General features: G+C 44.3%; 1 protein-coding gene across 1 annotated transcript in view; it reads right to left on the reverse strand.

The window, feature by feature from the left end:
* GALNT17 (polypeptide N-acetylgalactosaminyltransferase 17) overlaps window positions 1-13,285 on the reverse strand; it is a 690,917-nt gene that overhangs the window by 24,128 nt on the left and 653,504 nt on the right. The window lies entirely within an intron of this gene.

Raw genomic sequence — 13,285 nt, forward strand, 5'->3', positions numbered from 1 at the left:
TCATCTTTCAATTAAATCCATTACCCTTAACAGCAGTGTCCAGTGAAGCAGGCAGTCAATGGGCGGGGTAAAAGGGTGGCCACTGGTGCGAATCACGTGACCAGACCTGCCAAAAGGGGAGCATGTCTGTCCAAAGAATTTGAAGGACAGCCTGGCATGAATGCATGTCAGGCTGCCCGCCAATCATGCAGGCTGTCCAACTAAGGGCATACTATGCAGGCAGCACCCTGAGCTTGACATAAATGCGTCTAATGATGCGCTCACTCCATGCTTTCTAAGGACTGTCCCCTAGCACTCGCTGGTCCACTTGTCTCCTTACCTTCTTACTAGCAGGCAGAAGTTCCTGGTATATAATCTGAGACCGATAAAAGGTGTATGTAGTGAGTGTAGATGAATGGGGACATGCCACAGTGTTAGAGAGACAAACGTCTGCATTACCTAAACTAATTTTATTGTCAGCCAGTCCACACAAGTTTTGTTCCCATACATCCCTCTTAAGCTTCCAAACTTAAAGGGACACTATAGTCACCAGAACAACTATAGCTTATTGTATTTGTTCTGGTTAGTAGAATCATTCCATTTAGGCCTTTTGCAGTAAACACTGTCTTTTCAGAGAAAATAACTCCACTGGCCACTCCTTAGATGGCTGCTAGAGGTGCTTCCTGGGGAAGTACTGCCTAGTGTGCAGCACTGCCATTCAGTGTCTCCACCCTCGGCATGCAGACACTGAACTTTCCTCAGAGACGCATTGATTCAATTTATCTTTATGTGGAGATGCTGATTGGCCAGGGCTATGACTTGTGCTGGCTCTGCCCCTGCTCTGCCTAGTTGACAGTCTCAGACAATCCTATGGGGAAGTATTGTAATTTGCTCAGACCACCACTTCTGATGATGTCAGCAGACAGTCAGTTTAGAGGCAGAGCCAGCAGCTGCAGACTTGAATACAAGTTATATTTTACTATACTTAGGGAGGCAAGAAGGGGGCAGGGTGGTGGTTTTAACATAATAGGGTCAGAAATACATGATTGTGTTCCTGACCCTATAGTGCTACTTTAAGCAAGAGTATGTGAAGAGTAGGTTGCCACCTTTCTTGGAACAAAATACCAGCCTTAATCCTTTGTATAATCACAAGGAGTGACATCAGAGAAAATTCTGTAAAATCACCAACAAACTACTCACAGTTTGATTCTGCTGTATAGATGGATTGCTCCCAGTGTCTCAGTCTCGCAAGTCACCTAGTGTCTCAGTGTCCCTATGTATCACAGTGTCAGTGTCCCCATGTCGCCCAGTACCCTAGTCTCCCAGTGTCTCAGTGTCCCCATTTCTCCCAGTGTCTCAGTGTGTCCCCATGTCACTAGGACACTGAGAGACCTGGGGACACTGAGAGACCCGGGGACACTGAGAGACATGGGGACACAGACATTTAGGGAAACTGGGAGAAATGGGGACACAGACACTGGGGACACAGACACTGGGAGACATGGAGACATTGAAACATTTGGGGACACTAAGACACTAGGGACACAGAGACATGGGAACACAGACACTGGGAGACTATGGGACACTGGGAGACTAGGGGGACACTGGCTGGGAGACAGACACTTGGGGACACTGGGAGACATGAGGACAGTTGTGGACATAGACATGGTGACACTAGGCACACAGAGACATGGGACACAGACACTGGGAGACTTGGGGACACTGAGACACTAGCGACACTGGATGGGGGACACTGGGAGAAACAGCGTCCCCATGTCTCAGCATCCCCATGTGTCACAGTGTCCCCAAGTGTCTCAGTGTTACCAGGTCTCCCAGTGTCTGTGTCCCCATGTGTCCTAGTGTCTGTGTCCCCATGTGTCCTAGTGTCTGTGTCCCCATGTGTCCTAGTGTCTCAGTGTCCCCTAGTGTCTCAGTGTCCCTGCTGCCTTTCCCCCCATCCCTCACTTACCTGAGCTGTAGAGCTGCTGTCTGGACTCTGTGCTGTGTTGCTGCTCCCCACGGATCAGTTAGTAGTAGAGAGAGGCAGGGATATGCATAGACATATAATACCTAGACGCTGCATTGACCGCTACTTCGCGGGGCGGCCATCTTGGATCGGTCACAGTGTGATCTGCAGCATAGACATATATAGAATATATATGTCTATGATCTGCAGAGCAAGGTCCTCAAAGTAAACCTGGTTAGTCTTAAAATCCACCTGGAGGGTGTATAGATCCAGTAGCATGATGTTTAATCCTGGGATATTAAATAAAATTAACTGACATTTGCTGCTTTAAGACCTATGTGGTTATTTACGTTATCGACTAAGTTTACTCAATACATTGAAATTATTTGAATTTCCAGATTGAAACTATGCGTTGCATTTGGATTTAGGTTTGCTAAAATTAAAAGTTTAGTGAACTAACCCCACAATCTATCATCTTAATATACATGTTTTAAAGTGGGACTGGATTTTTGCCTGATTTGTAATGTATTTACTTTTCACCTATTTTTAACTAATATGAATTTTGGAACTGTGCAAAATAAAATGTAGATATTTACAACTCTTTATTATTGTGAGCTCTGTCTTTTGCACTTTGGGGTCCGCATGGAGATAGCATAAAGAGAATAGGAGAACTCAAACAATCACATCACTATTTACTAAAGTGAGATTTGTCACTAAGGCAAAGTAAATTAAAAGAAATTAGGGACAGAAGTCCTAATATATAGACATATAATACCACACCGGATGACCGGCCCAAAATGGCGCCGGCATTTCATGCCCCCCCCCCCCCCCCCCGAGGTCAATGCAGCGTCTAGGTATTATATGTCTATGGGGATATGCTGTAACTTCCTATCCCTGCCTCTCTCCACACACAGTGACTCCTACTGGCCGGTGCTGGTATTGCAGAGTAATCTCCACTTATTCTGAGAAAAATACCTGCATTTGTATTGCTAGTATTACTGCAATACCGGCACGGCCAGGCAGTCTCAAATACCGGCTGTGCCAGTAAAATACCAGTCAGGTGGCAAACCTAAGAGTAGTGTGTGTGTGTAAAAAAAAAAAAAAAATGTAAAAAAAAAAAAAAAAAAAATTACATTTTTTTTTTCAATGGGCCTATTCCATGGGCCTGGGCCTGGAGCTGCAGCTCCATCAGCCCCTATGTTAATCCGGCCCTGACTGAGGGTCCAGGAGATGCCCAGCTGTCTCTAACCTTAAACCCTGATTTACCCTTACACTTCTAACATTACCTTTTCACCTGAGTACATTTACACAGCTCATACACTCACTGTACTCACAGATTCATACACAATACATTACAGGCAGAGCAGAAATATGTACATACATTAATTTAAACATATGTAGTTTTGAAATATGAATATGTGGTTTTAGATGGTTTTAAGCCTCCAATGTCCAGTTACAACATTTAATTTTACATACTTTACCTGCCCTATTTGGGGGTTTTGTACCTACATGTACCAGACATGTAAATCTTTATCTGAATTCACGCTTGATGTTGGGAACCGGAAAAACATTTTCTCCAGCTTTATTTAAATGAATTTAGGAACAAGCCAGTGATTACAAATACAAAAAAAACAAGTCCTGCGCTCAAACTCCCATTACTCCTGGGCGGCAGCAACGACCATGGTACATATCAGCCCTAATATATACAGTAAAAACCAAATAAAAAAGTTACCTGCGCTCTTCCCAAATCCCTATGCATATTTAAACAAATGGAGGTTATTTAGTTTCTCCGATGGCCATGAGTAGATTTTTAAAGAGGATAGCTCTAATGACTTGATGAAGTAAATTATTATAATGCATAAAAGAAGAGCGTCAGCAAGAGTTATATTTAATGAGTGTGGTTTATCATGGAGCCTGACACCAATAAAAAAAAAAAGCTGCAAAATGAGTATGTAATCACATTGTACAGTGGAAGAATAGACAGTTACTATATTACTCATTAGTGACAAATATAAATGTTATAATTTTCTGCAACTTGTAAATGACATCATCCCTATTATATTAAATGCATTCTTTTTGTGAAACTATTGCTTTATATAGATTCATCTTCAAGACAGAGACCGACTGATATGGTAATAAGCTGAACATGTGGAGGGCAATATAAGAGTCTAATCCACATTTTTAATTTAAATGATGTACCACTATCTTAAAATATATGTTACACAAACTAACAGCAGAAGCATCTGTTGGTGGCATGCAAAAAGTGTAAGCACTCACTGTATATATCATAGAAAAGTTGTTGGATTTTTCTTGGTATTAGGTACATGAAGGACTTAATTGGGTAGGGGGAATTGGAATGCAGGAAGAGAATGGATTGACTGAATCAATTTACTACAGGCACTAGTGTTGTCGCGAACCCGGAATTTTCGGTTCGCGAATGGCGAACGCGAACTTCCGCAAATGTTCGCGAACCGGCGAATCGCGCGAACCGCCATTGACTTCCATAGGGACTGTTCCTCCTACATAGGGTCACTTGGCAGATATGGATTGACACCTATCCTAATGATCCCTGATACACAGTGACACAGAGCAGAATAGGGACTGTTCCTCCTACATAGGGTCACTTGGCAGATATGGATTGACACCTATCCTAATGATCCCTGATACACACTGACACAGAGCAGAATAGAGACTGTTCCCCCTACATAGGGTCACTTGGCAGATATGGATTGACACCTATCCTAATGATCCCTGATACACAGTGACACAGAGCAGAATAGGGACTGTTCCTCCTACATAGGGTCACTTGGCAGATATGGATTGACACCTATCCTAATGATCCCTGATACACAGTGACACAGAGCAGAATAGGGACTGTTCCTCCTACATAGGGTCACTTGGCAGATATGGATTGACACCTATCCTAATGATCCCTGATACACACTGACACAGAGCAGAATAGAGACTGTTCCTACATAGGGTCACTTGGCAGATATGGATTGACACCTATCCTAATGATCCCTGATACACACTGACACAGAGCAGAATAGAGACTGTTCCCCCTACATAGGGTCAGATATGGATTGACAAATCCCTGACAAACAGCTACCCCATGCAAGGAAGGCAGCAGGGGCGCAAATGACCCACTCCCGACGCGGGAAGGTAGTGACGACAAATAACAATACAGGACTCTTTAGAGGCCCTGTAATTGTAATCAGTCCACTTTAAATCCTTTAACTTTGATCAATTGGAGGGAAGTCTGGTGCAGAGCCACTGACCCATGCGCAGGGCCAGCCTTAGGCCTTTGGGCGCCCTGTGCAAGAAATCTTCACCCTGTCACACCCATGTGCAAGAAATCTTCACCCTGACTGACTAGGTTTGTCACCTCCTCAAAAGGACGCATGAGCCTACAGGCATTGCGCATGAGCGTCCAGTAACGTGGCAAAAAAATTCCCAGCTCCCCAGAGGCTGTCCTAGCACCCCGGTCATACAAATATTCATTATCATTAACAGCTTTTTCTTGTTGGAGCAGGTGGTCGAACATTAGGAGTGTTGAATTCCAACGTGTAGGGCTGTCGCAAATCAAGCGCCTCACTGGCATGTTGTTTCGCCTCTGGATATCGGCAAAGTGAGCCATGGCCGTGTAGGAACGCCTGAAATGGCCACACACCTTCCTGGCCTGCTTCAGGACGTCCTGTAAGCCTGTGTACTTATGCACAAAGCGTTGTATGATCAGATTACACACATGTGCCATGCACGGCACATGTGTCAACTTGCCCAACTTCAATGCCGCTATCAAATTTTTTCCGTTGTCACACACCACTTTGCCGATATCCAGTTGCTGCGGAGTCAGCCACTTTTCCACCTGTGCGTTCAGGGCGGACAGGAGTGCTTGTCCGGTGTGACTCTCTGCTTTCAAGCAAGTCAAACCCAAGACGGCGTGACACTGCCGTATCCGGGATGTGGAATAGTACCTGGGGAGCTGGGGGAGTGCCGTTGATGTGGAGCAAGAAGCAGCGGCACAAGAGGACTCAGCCGAGTATGTTGTGGAAGAGGATGGAGTAGGAGGAGTAGAGGAGGTGGCAGCAGGACTGCCTGCAATTCGTGGCGGTGTCACCAACTCCTCTGCAATGCCTCGCATTCCTTGCTTGTCAGCCGTCAGCAGGTTTACCCAATGCGCAGTGTAGGTGATATACCTGCCCTGACCATGCTTTGCAGACCAGGTATCAGTGGTCAGATGGACCCTTGCCCCAACACTGTGTGCCAGACATGCCATGACTTCCTTTTGCACAATCGAGTACAAGTTGGGGATTGCTTTTTGTGAAAATAAATTCCAGCCGGGTACCTTCCACTGCGGTGTCCCAATAGCTACAAATTTTTTGAACGCCTCAGACTCAACCAGATTGTATGGTAAAAGCTGGCGGGCTAATAGTTCGGACAAGCCAGCTGTCAGACGCTGGGCAAGGGGGTGACTTGGTGACATTGGCTTCTTACGCTCAAACATGTCCTTGACAGAAACACATGACTGTGGGCAGATGAGCGGGAACTGCTCAAGGCGGGAGACGGAGTGGCGGATGGTTGAGAGGGGGCAAGAAGGACAGCAGTGGTTGACGTGGCTGAAGATGCTGGACCAGGAGGAGGATGGCGGCTTAGAGTAGGCGTGCTGCTTGTACTCATGTGTTGATCCCATAGGCGTTTGTGATGTGAGATCATGTGCCTACGCAAAGCAGTTGTACCTAGGTGGGTGTTGGACCTCCCACGACTCAGTTTCCTTTGGCACAGGTTGCAAATGGCATCGCTGTTGTCAGAGGCAGACACACAAAAAAAATGCCACACTGCTGAGCTCTGCAATGACGGCATTCTGGTGGTGGACAAAGCATGCGTTGATTGGCGTGCTGTCGGGCTGACCCCGGGTGCCGATGCATGCTGTCTGACTGTGCCACTAGCTCCTTGCGACGACCCCCCCTGCTTCCAACTGGTCTCCTCCTCCTCTCTGTCTCCCCATCTGAACTTTCGCCCTGTTCTTCTTCTCTTCTAGCGTGCACCCACGTGACATCCATGGACGCATCGTCATCATCAACCGCTTCGCTTGTATCTGACAACTCAGAAAAGGAAGCAGCAGCGGGTACAACATCATCATCATCACACCGTACCTCCATGTGTTTAATGCTGCCTGCCTGAGACATATCCCTGTTATCTACATCCTCTAGCAATAATGGTTGCGCATCACTCATTTCTTCAAACGGGTGTGTGAATAACTCCTCTGACATACCAAGTAAAGCGGCTGTGGTGCTAGTTTTGGTGGTGGCGGCAGGCGGGTGAGTGCTATCTTGAGAGGTGCCTGAAGCTAAGCTGGAGGAGGATGGTGCGTCAAGGTTCCGAGTGGAGGCTGTACAAGATTGGGTGTCCTGTGTTAGCCAGTCAACTAAGTCCTCAGAACTTTTCAAGTTCAGGGTACGTGGCTTCTGAAAACTGGGCATTATTCTAGGGCAAAAGGGAATCACAGCACCACGACCACGACGGCCCCTGCGGGGTGGCCTGCCTCTGCCTGTCATTTTTTGGGGGATTTGTGGTACTATGCGTGCAAGCTACTGTGAGACCAGATATGATTGGCAAAGTGCACTGGAACAGTTCTGCAGAGCACACACTGTAGGCCTGAGACACCTGCTTGAAGACAAGTAACTGCTATTCAATCTATAATCTATAAACACATTTTGTTTTTAAAAGCACGCTATAGAGACACCAGATATGATTGGCAATGTGCACTGGAACAGTGCTGCAGAGCACACACTGTAGGCCTGAGACACCCGCTTGAAGACAAGTAACTGCTATTCAATCTATAACAGTGAAAAACAAATTTTGGTTGTAAAAGCACGCTATAGAAACACAAGATATGAGTGGCAACTGTCAAAGCACGCTGGCACAGGTCTGCAGAGCACACGCTGAAGTAGGCCTGACACCAAGATGCTTGCAGACAACTAACTGATCTTCTATTACAGTGAAAAAAAATTATTTCTTTTAAATCTAAAGCTTAACCAATTGTTAAAACAGATATGAGTGGTGGCACTGGGCAAATAGGCACAGTATCCAATGTGAACCTCACACAGAAGCTGGCAGGCAGGCAACTGCTCTTCTATTACAGTGGAAACAAAATTTTGGTTGTAAAAGCACGCTATAGAGACACCAGATATGATTGGCAACTGTCAAAGCACGCTGGCACAGGTCTGCAGAGCACACGCTGAAGTAGGCCTGAAACACAGACGCTTGCAGACAACTAACTGCTCTTCTATTACAGTGAAAAAAAAATATTTCTTTTAAATCGAAAGCTTAACCAATTGTTAAAACAGATATGAGTGGTGGCACTGGGCAAATAGGCACAGTATCCAATGTGAACCTCACACAGAAGCTGGCAGGCAGGCAACTGCTCTTCTATTACAGTGGAAACAAAATTTTGGTTGTAAAAGCACGCTAAAGAGACACCAGATATGATTGGCAACTGTCAAAGCACGCTGGCACAGGTCTGCAGAGCACACGCTGAAGTAGGCCTGAAACACAGACGCTTGCAGACAACTAACTGCTCTTCTATTACAGTGAAATTTTTTTATTTATTTTAAATCTAAAGCTTAACCAATTGTTAAAACAGATATGAGTGGTGGCACTGGGCAAATAGGCACAGTATCCAATGTGAACCTAACACAGAAGCTGGCAGGCAGGCAACTGCTCTTCTATTACAGTGGAAACAAAATTTTGGTTGTAAAAGCACGCTAAAGAGACACCAGATATGATTGGCAACTGTCAAAGCATGCTGGCACAGGTCTGCAGAGCACACGCTGAAGTAGGCCTGAAACACAGACGCTTGCAGACAACTAACTGCTCTTCTATTACAGTGAAAAAATATTATTTCTTTTAAATCTAAAGCTTAACCAATTGTTAAAACAGATATGAGTGGTGGCACTGGGCAAATAGGCACAGTATCCAATGTGAACCTCACACAGAAGCTGGCAGGCAGGCAACTGCTCTTCTATTAAAGTGGAAACAAAATTTTGGTTGTAAATGCACGCTAAAGAGACACCAGATATGATTGGCAACTGTCAAAGCACGCTGGCACAGGTCTGCAGAGCACACGCTGAAGTAGGCCTGAAACACAGACGCTTGCAGACAACTAACTGCTCTTCTATTACAGTGAAAAAAAAATATTTATTTTAAATCGAAAGCTTAACCAATTGTTAAAACAGATATGAGTGGTGGCACTGGGCAAATAGGCACAGTATCCAATGTGAACCTCACACAGAAGCTGGCAGGCAGGCAACTGCTCTTCTATTACAGTGGAAACAAAATTTTGGTTGTAAAAGCACGCTATAGAGACACCAGATATGATTGGCAACTGTCAAAGCACGCTGGCACAGGTCTGCAGAGCACACGCTGAAGTAGGCCTGAAACACAGACGCTTGCAGACAACTAACTGCTCTTCTATTACAGTAAAAAAAATTATTTCTTTTAAATCGAAAGCTTAACCAATTGTTAAAACAGATATGAGTGGTGGCACTGGGCAAATAGGCACAGTATCCAATGTGAACCTCACACAGAAGCTGGCAGGCAGGCAACTGCTCTTCTATTACAGTGGAAACAAAATTTTGGTTGTAAAAGCACGCTATAGAGACACCAGATATGATTGGCAACTGTCAAAGCACGCTGGCACAGGTCTGCAGAGCACACGCTGAAGTAGGCCTGAAACACAGACGCTTGCAGACAACTAACTGCTCTTCTATTACAGTGAAAAAAAAATATTTATTTTAAATGTAAAGCTTAACCTATTGTTAAAACAGATATGAGTGGTGGCACTGGGCAAATAGGCACAGTATCCAATGTGAACCTCACACAGAAGCTGGCAGGCAGGCAACTGCTCTTCTATTACAGTGGAAACAAAATTTTGGTTGTAAAAGCACGCTATAGAGACACCAGATATGATTGGCAACTGTCAAAGCACGCTGGCACAGGTCTGCAGAGCACACGCTGAAGTAGGCCTGAAACACAGACGCTTGCAGACAACTAACTGCTCTTCTATTACAGTGAAAAAAAAATATTTATTTTAAATGTAAAGCTTAACCTATTGTTAAAACAGATATGAGTGGTGGCACTGGGCAAATAGGCACAGTATCCAATGTGAACCTCACACAGAAGCTGGCAGGCAGGCAACTGCTCTTCTATTACAGTGGAAACAAAATTTTGGTTGTAAAAGCACGCTATAGAGACACCAGATATGATTGGCAACTGTCAAAGCACGCTGGCACAGGTCTGCAGAGCACACGCTGAAGTAGGCCTGAAACACAGACGCTTGCAGACAACTAACTGCTCTTCTATTACAGTGAAAAAAAAATATTTCTTTTAAATCGAAAGCTTAACCAATTGTTAAAACAGATATGAGTGGTGGCACTGGGCAAATAGGCACAGTATCCAATGTGAACCTCACACAGAAGCTGGCAGGCAGGCAACTGCTCTTCTATTACAGTGGAAACAAAATTTTGGTTGTAAAAGCACGCTAAAGAGACACCAGATATGATTGGCAACTGTCAAAGCACGCTGGCACAGGTCTGCAGAGCACACGCTGAAGTAGGCCTGAAACACAGACGCTTGCAGACAACTAACTGCTCTTCTATTACAGTGAAAAAATATTATTTCTTTTAAATCTAAAGCTTAACCAATTGTTAAAACAGATATGAGTGGTGGCACTGGGCAAATAGGCACAGTATCCAATGTGAACCTCACACAGAAGCTGGCAGGCAGGCAACTGCTCTTCTATTAAAGTGGAAACAAAATTTTGGTTGTAAATGCACGCTAAAGAGACACCAGATATGATTGGCAACTGTCAAAGCACGCTGGCACAGGTCTGCAGAGCACACGCTGAAGTAGGCCTGAAACACAGACGCTTGCAGACAACTAACTGCTCTTCTATTACAGTGAAAAAAAAATATTTATTTTAAATCGAAAGCTTAACCAATTGTTAAAACAGATATGAGTGGTGGCACTGGGCAAATAGGCACAGTATCCAATGTGAACCTCACACAGAAGCTGGCAGGCAGGCAACTGCTCTTCTATTAAAGTGGAAACAAAATTTTGGTTGTAAAAGCACGCTAAAGAGACACCAGATATGATTGGCAACTGTCAAAGCACGCTGGCACAGGTCTGCAGAGCACACGCTGAAGTAGGCCTGAAACACAGACGCTTGCAGACAACTAACTGCTCTTCTATTACAGTGAATTTTTTTAATTTATTTTAAATCTAAAGCTTAACCAATTGTTAAAACAGATATGAGTGGTGGCACTGGGCAAATAGGCACAGTATCCAATGTGAACCTCACACAGAAGCTGGCAGGCAGGCAACTGCTCTTCTATTACAGTGGAAACAAAATTTTGGTTGTAAAAGCACGCTAAAGAGACACCAGATATGATTGGCAACTGTCAAAGCACGCTGGCACAGGTCTGCAGAGCACACGCTGAAGTAGGCCTGAAACACAGACGCTTGCAGACAACTAACTGCTCTTCTATTACAGTGAAAAAATATAATTTATTTTAAATCTAAAGCTTAACCAATTGTTAAAACAGATATGAGTGGTGGCACTGGGCAAATAGGCACAGTATCCAATGTGAACCTCACACAGAAGCTGGCAGGCAGGCAACTGCTCTTCTATTAAAGTGGAAACAAAATTTTGGTTGTAAAAGCACGCTAAAGAGACACCAGATATGATTGGCAACTGTCAAAGCACGCTGGCACAGGTCTGCAGAGCACACGCTGAAGTAGGCCTGAAACACAGACGCTTGCAGACAACTAACTGCTCTTCTATTACAGTGAAAAAAAAATATTTCTTTTAAATCGAAAGCTTAACCAATTGTTAAAACAGATATGAGTGGTGGCACTGGGCAAATAGGCACAGTATCCAATGTGAACCTCACACAGAAGCTGGCAGGCAGGCAACTGCTCTTCTATTACAGTGGAAACAAAATTTTGGTTGTAAAAGCACGCTATAGAGACACCAGATATGATTGGCAACTGTCAAAGCACGCTGGCACAGGTCTGCAGAGCACACGCTGAAGTAGGCCTGAAACACAGACGCTTGCAGACAACTAGCTGCTCTTCTATTACAGTGAAAAAAATATATTTATTTTAAATGTAAAGCTTAACCTATTGTTAAAACAGATATGAGTGGTGGCACTGGGCAAATAGGCACAGTATCCAATGTGAACCTCACACAGAAGCTGGCAGGCAGGCAACTGCTCTTCTATTAAAGTGGAAACAAAATTTTGGTTGTAAATGCACGCTAAAGAGACACCAGATATGATTGGCAACTGTCAAAGCACGCTGGCACAGGTCTGCAGAGCACACGCTGAAGTAGGCCTGAAACACAGACGCTTGCAGACAACTAACTGCTCTTCTATTACAGTGAAAAAAATATATTTATTTTAAATGTAAAGCTTAACCTATTGTTAAAACAGATATGAGTGGTGGCACTGGGCAAATAGGCACAGTATCCAATATGAACCTCACACAGAAGCTGGCAGGCAGGCAACTGCTCTTCTATTACAGTGAAAAAAAAATATTTATTTTAAATGTAAAGCTTAACCTATTGTTAAAACAGATATGAGTGGTGGCACTGGGCAAATAGGCACAGTATCCAATGTGAACCTCACACAGAAGCTGGCAGGCAGGCAACTGCTCTTCTATTACAGTGGAAACAAAATTTTGGTTGTAAAAGCACGCTATAGAGACACCAGATATGATTGGCAACTGTCAAAGCACGCTGGCACAGGTCTGCAGAGCACACGCTGAAGTAGGCCTGAAACACAGACGCTTGCAGACAACTAACTGCTCTTCTATTACAGTGAAAAAAATTATCTCTTTTAAATCGAAAGCTTAATCAATTGTTAAAACAGATATGAGTGGTGGCACTGGGCAAATAGGCACAGTATCCAATGTGAACCTCACACAGAAGCTGGCAGGCAGGCAACTGCTCTTCTATTACAGTGGAAACAAAATTTTGGTTGTAAAAGCACGCTTTAGAGACACCAGATATGATTGGCAACTGTCAAAGCACGCTGGCACAGGTCTGCAGAGCACACGCTGAAGTAGGCCTGAAACACAGACGCTTGCAGACAACTAACTGCTCTTCTATTACAGTGAAAAAAATATATTTATTTTAAATGTAAAGCTTAACCTATTGTTAAAACAGATATGAGTGGTGGCACTGGGCAAATAGGCACAGTATCCAATGTGAACCTCACACAGAAGCTGGCAGGCAGGCAACTGCTCTTCTATTACAGTGAAAAAAAATATTTATTTTAAATG

This window comes from Pelobates fuscus, chromosome 1 (assembly GCF_036172605.1).
Source record: "Pelobates fuscus isolate aPelFus1 chromosome 1, aPelFus1.pri, whole genome shotgun sequence".
Lineage (NCBI taxonomy): Eukaryota > Metazoa > Chordata > Amphibia > Anura > Pelobatidae > Pelobates > Pelobates fuscus.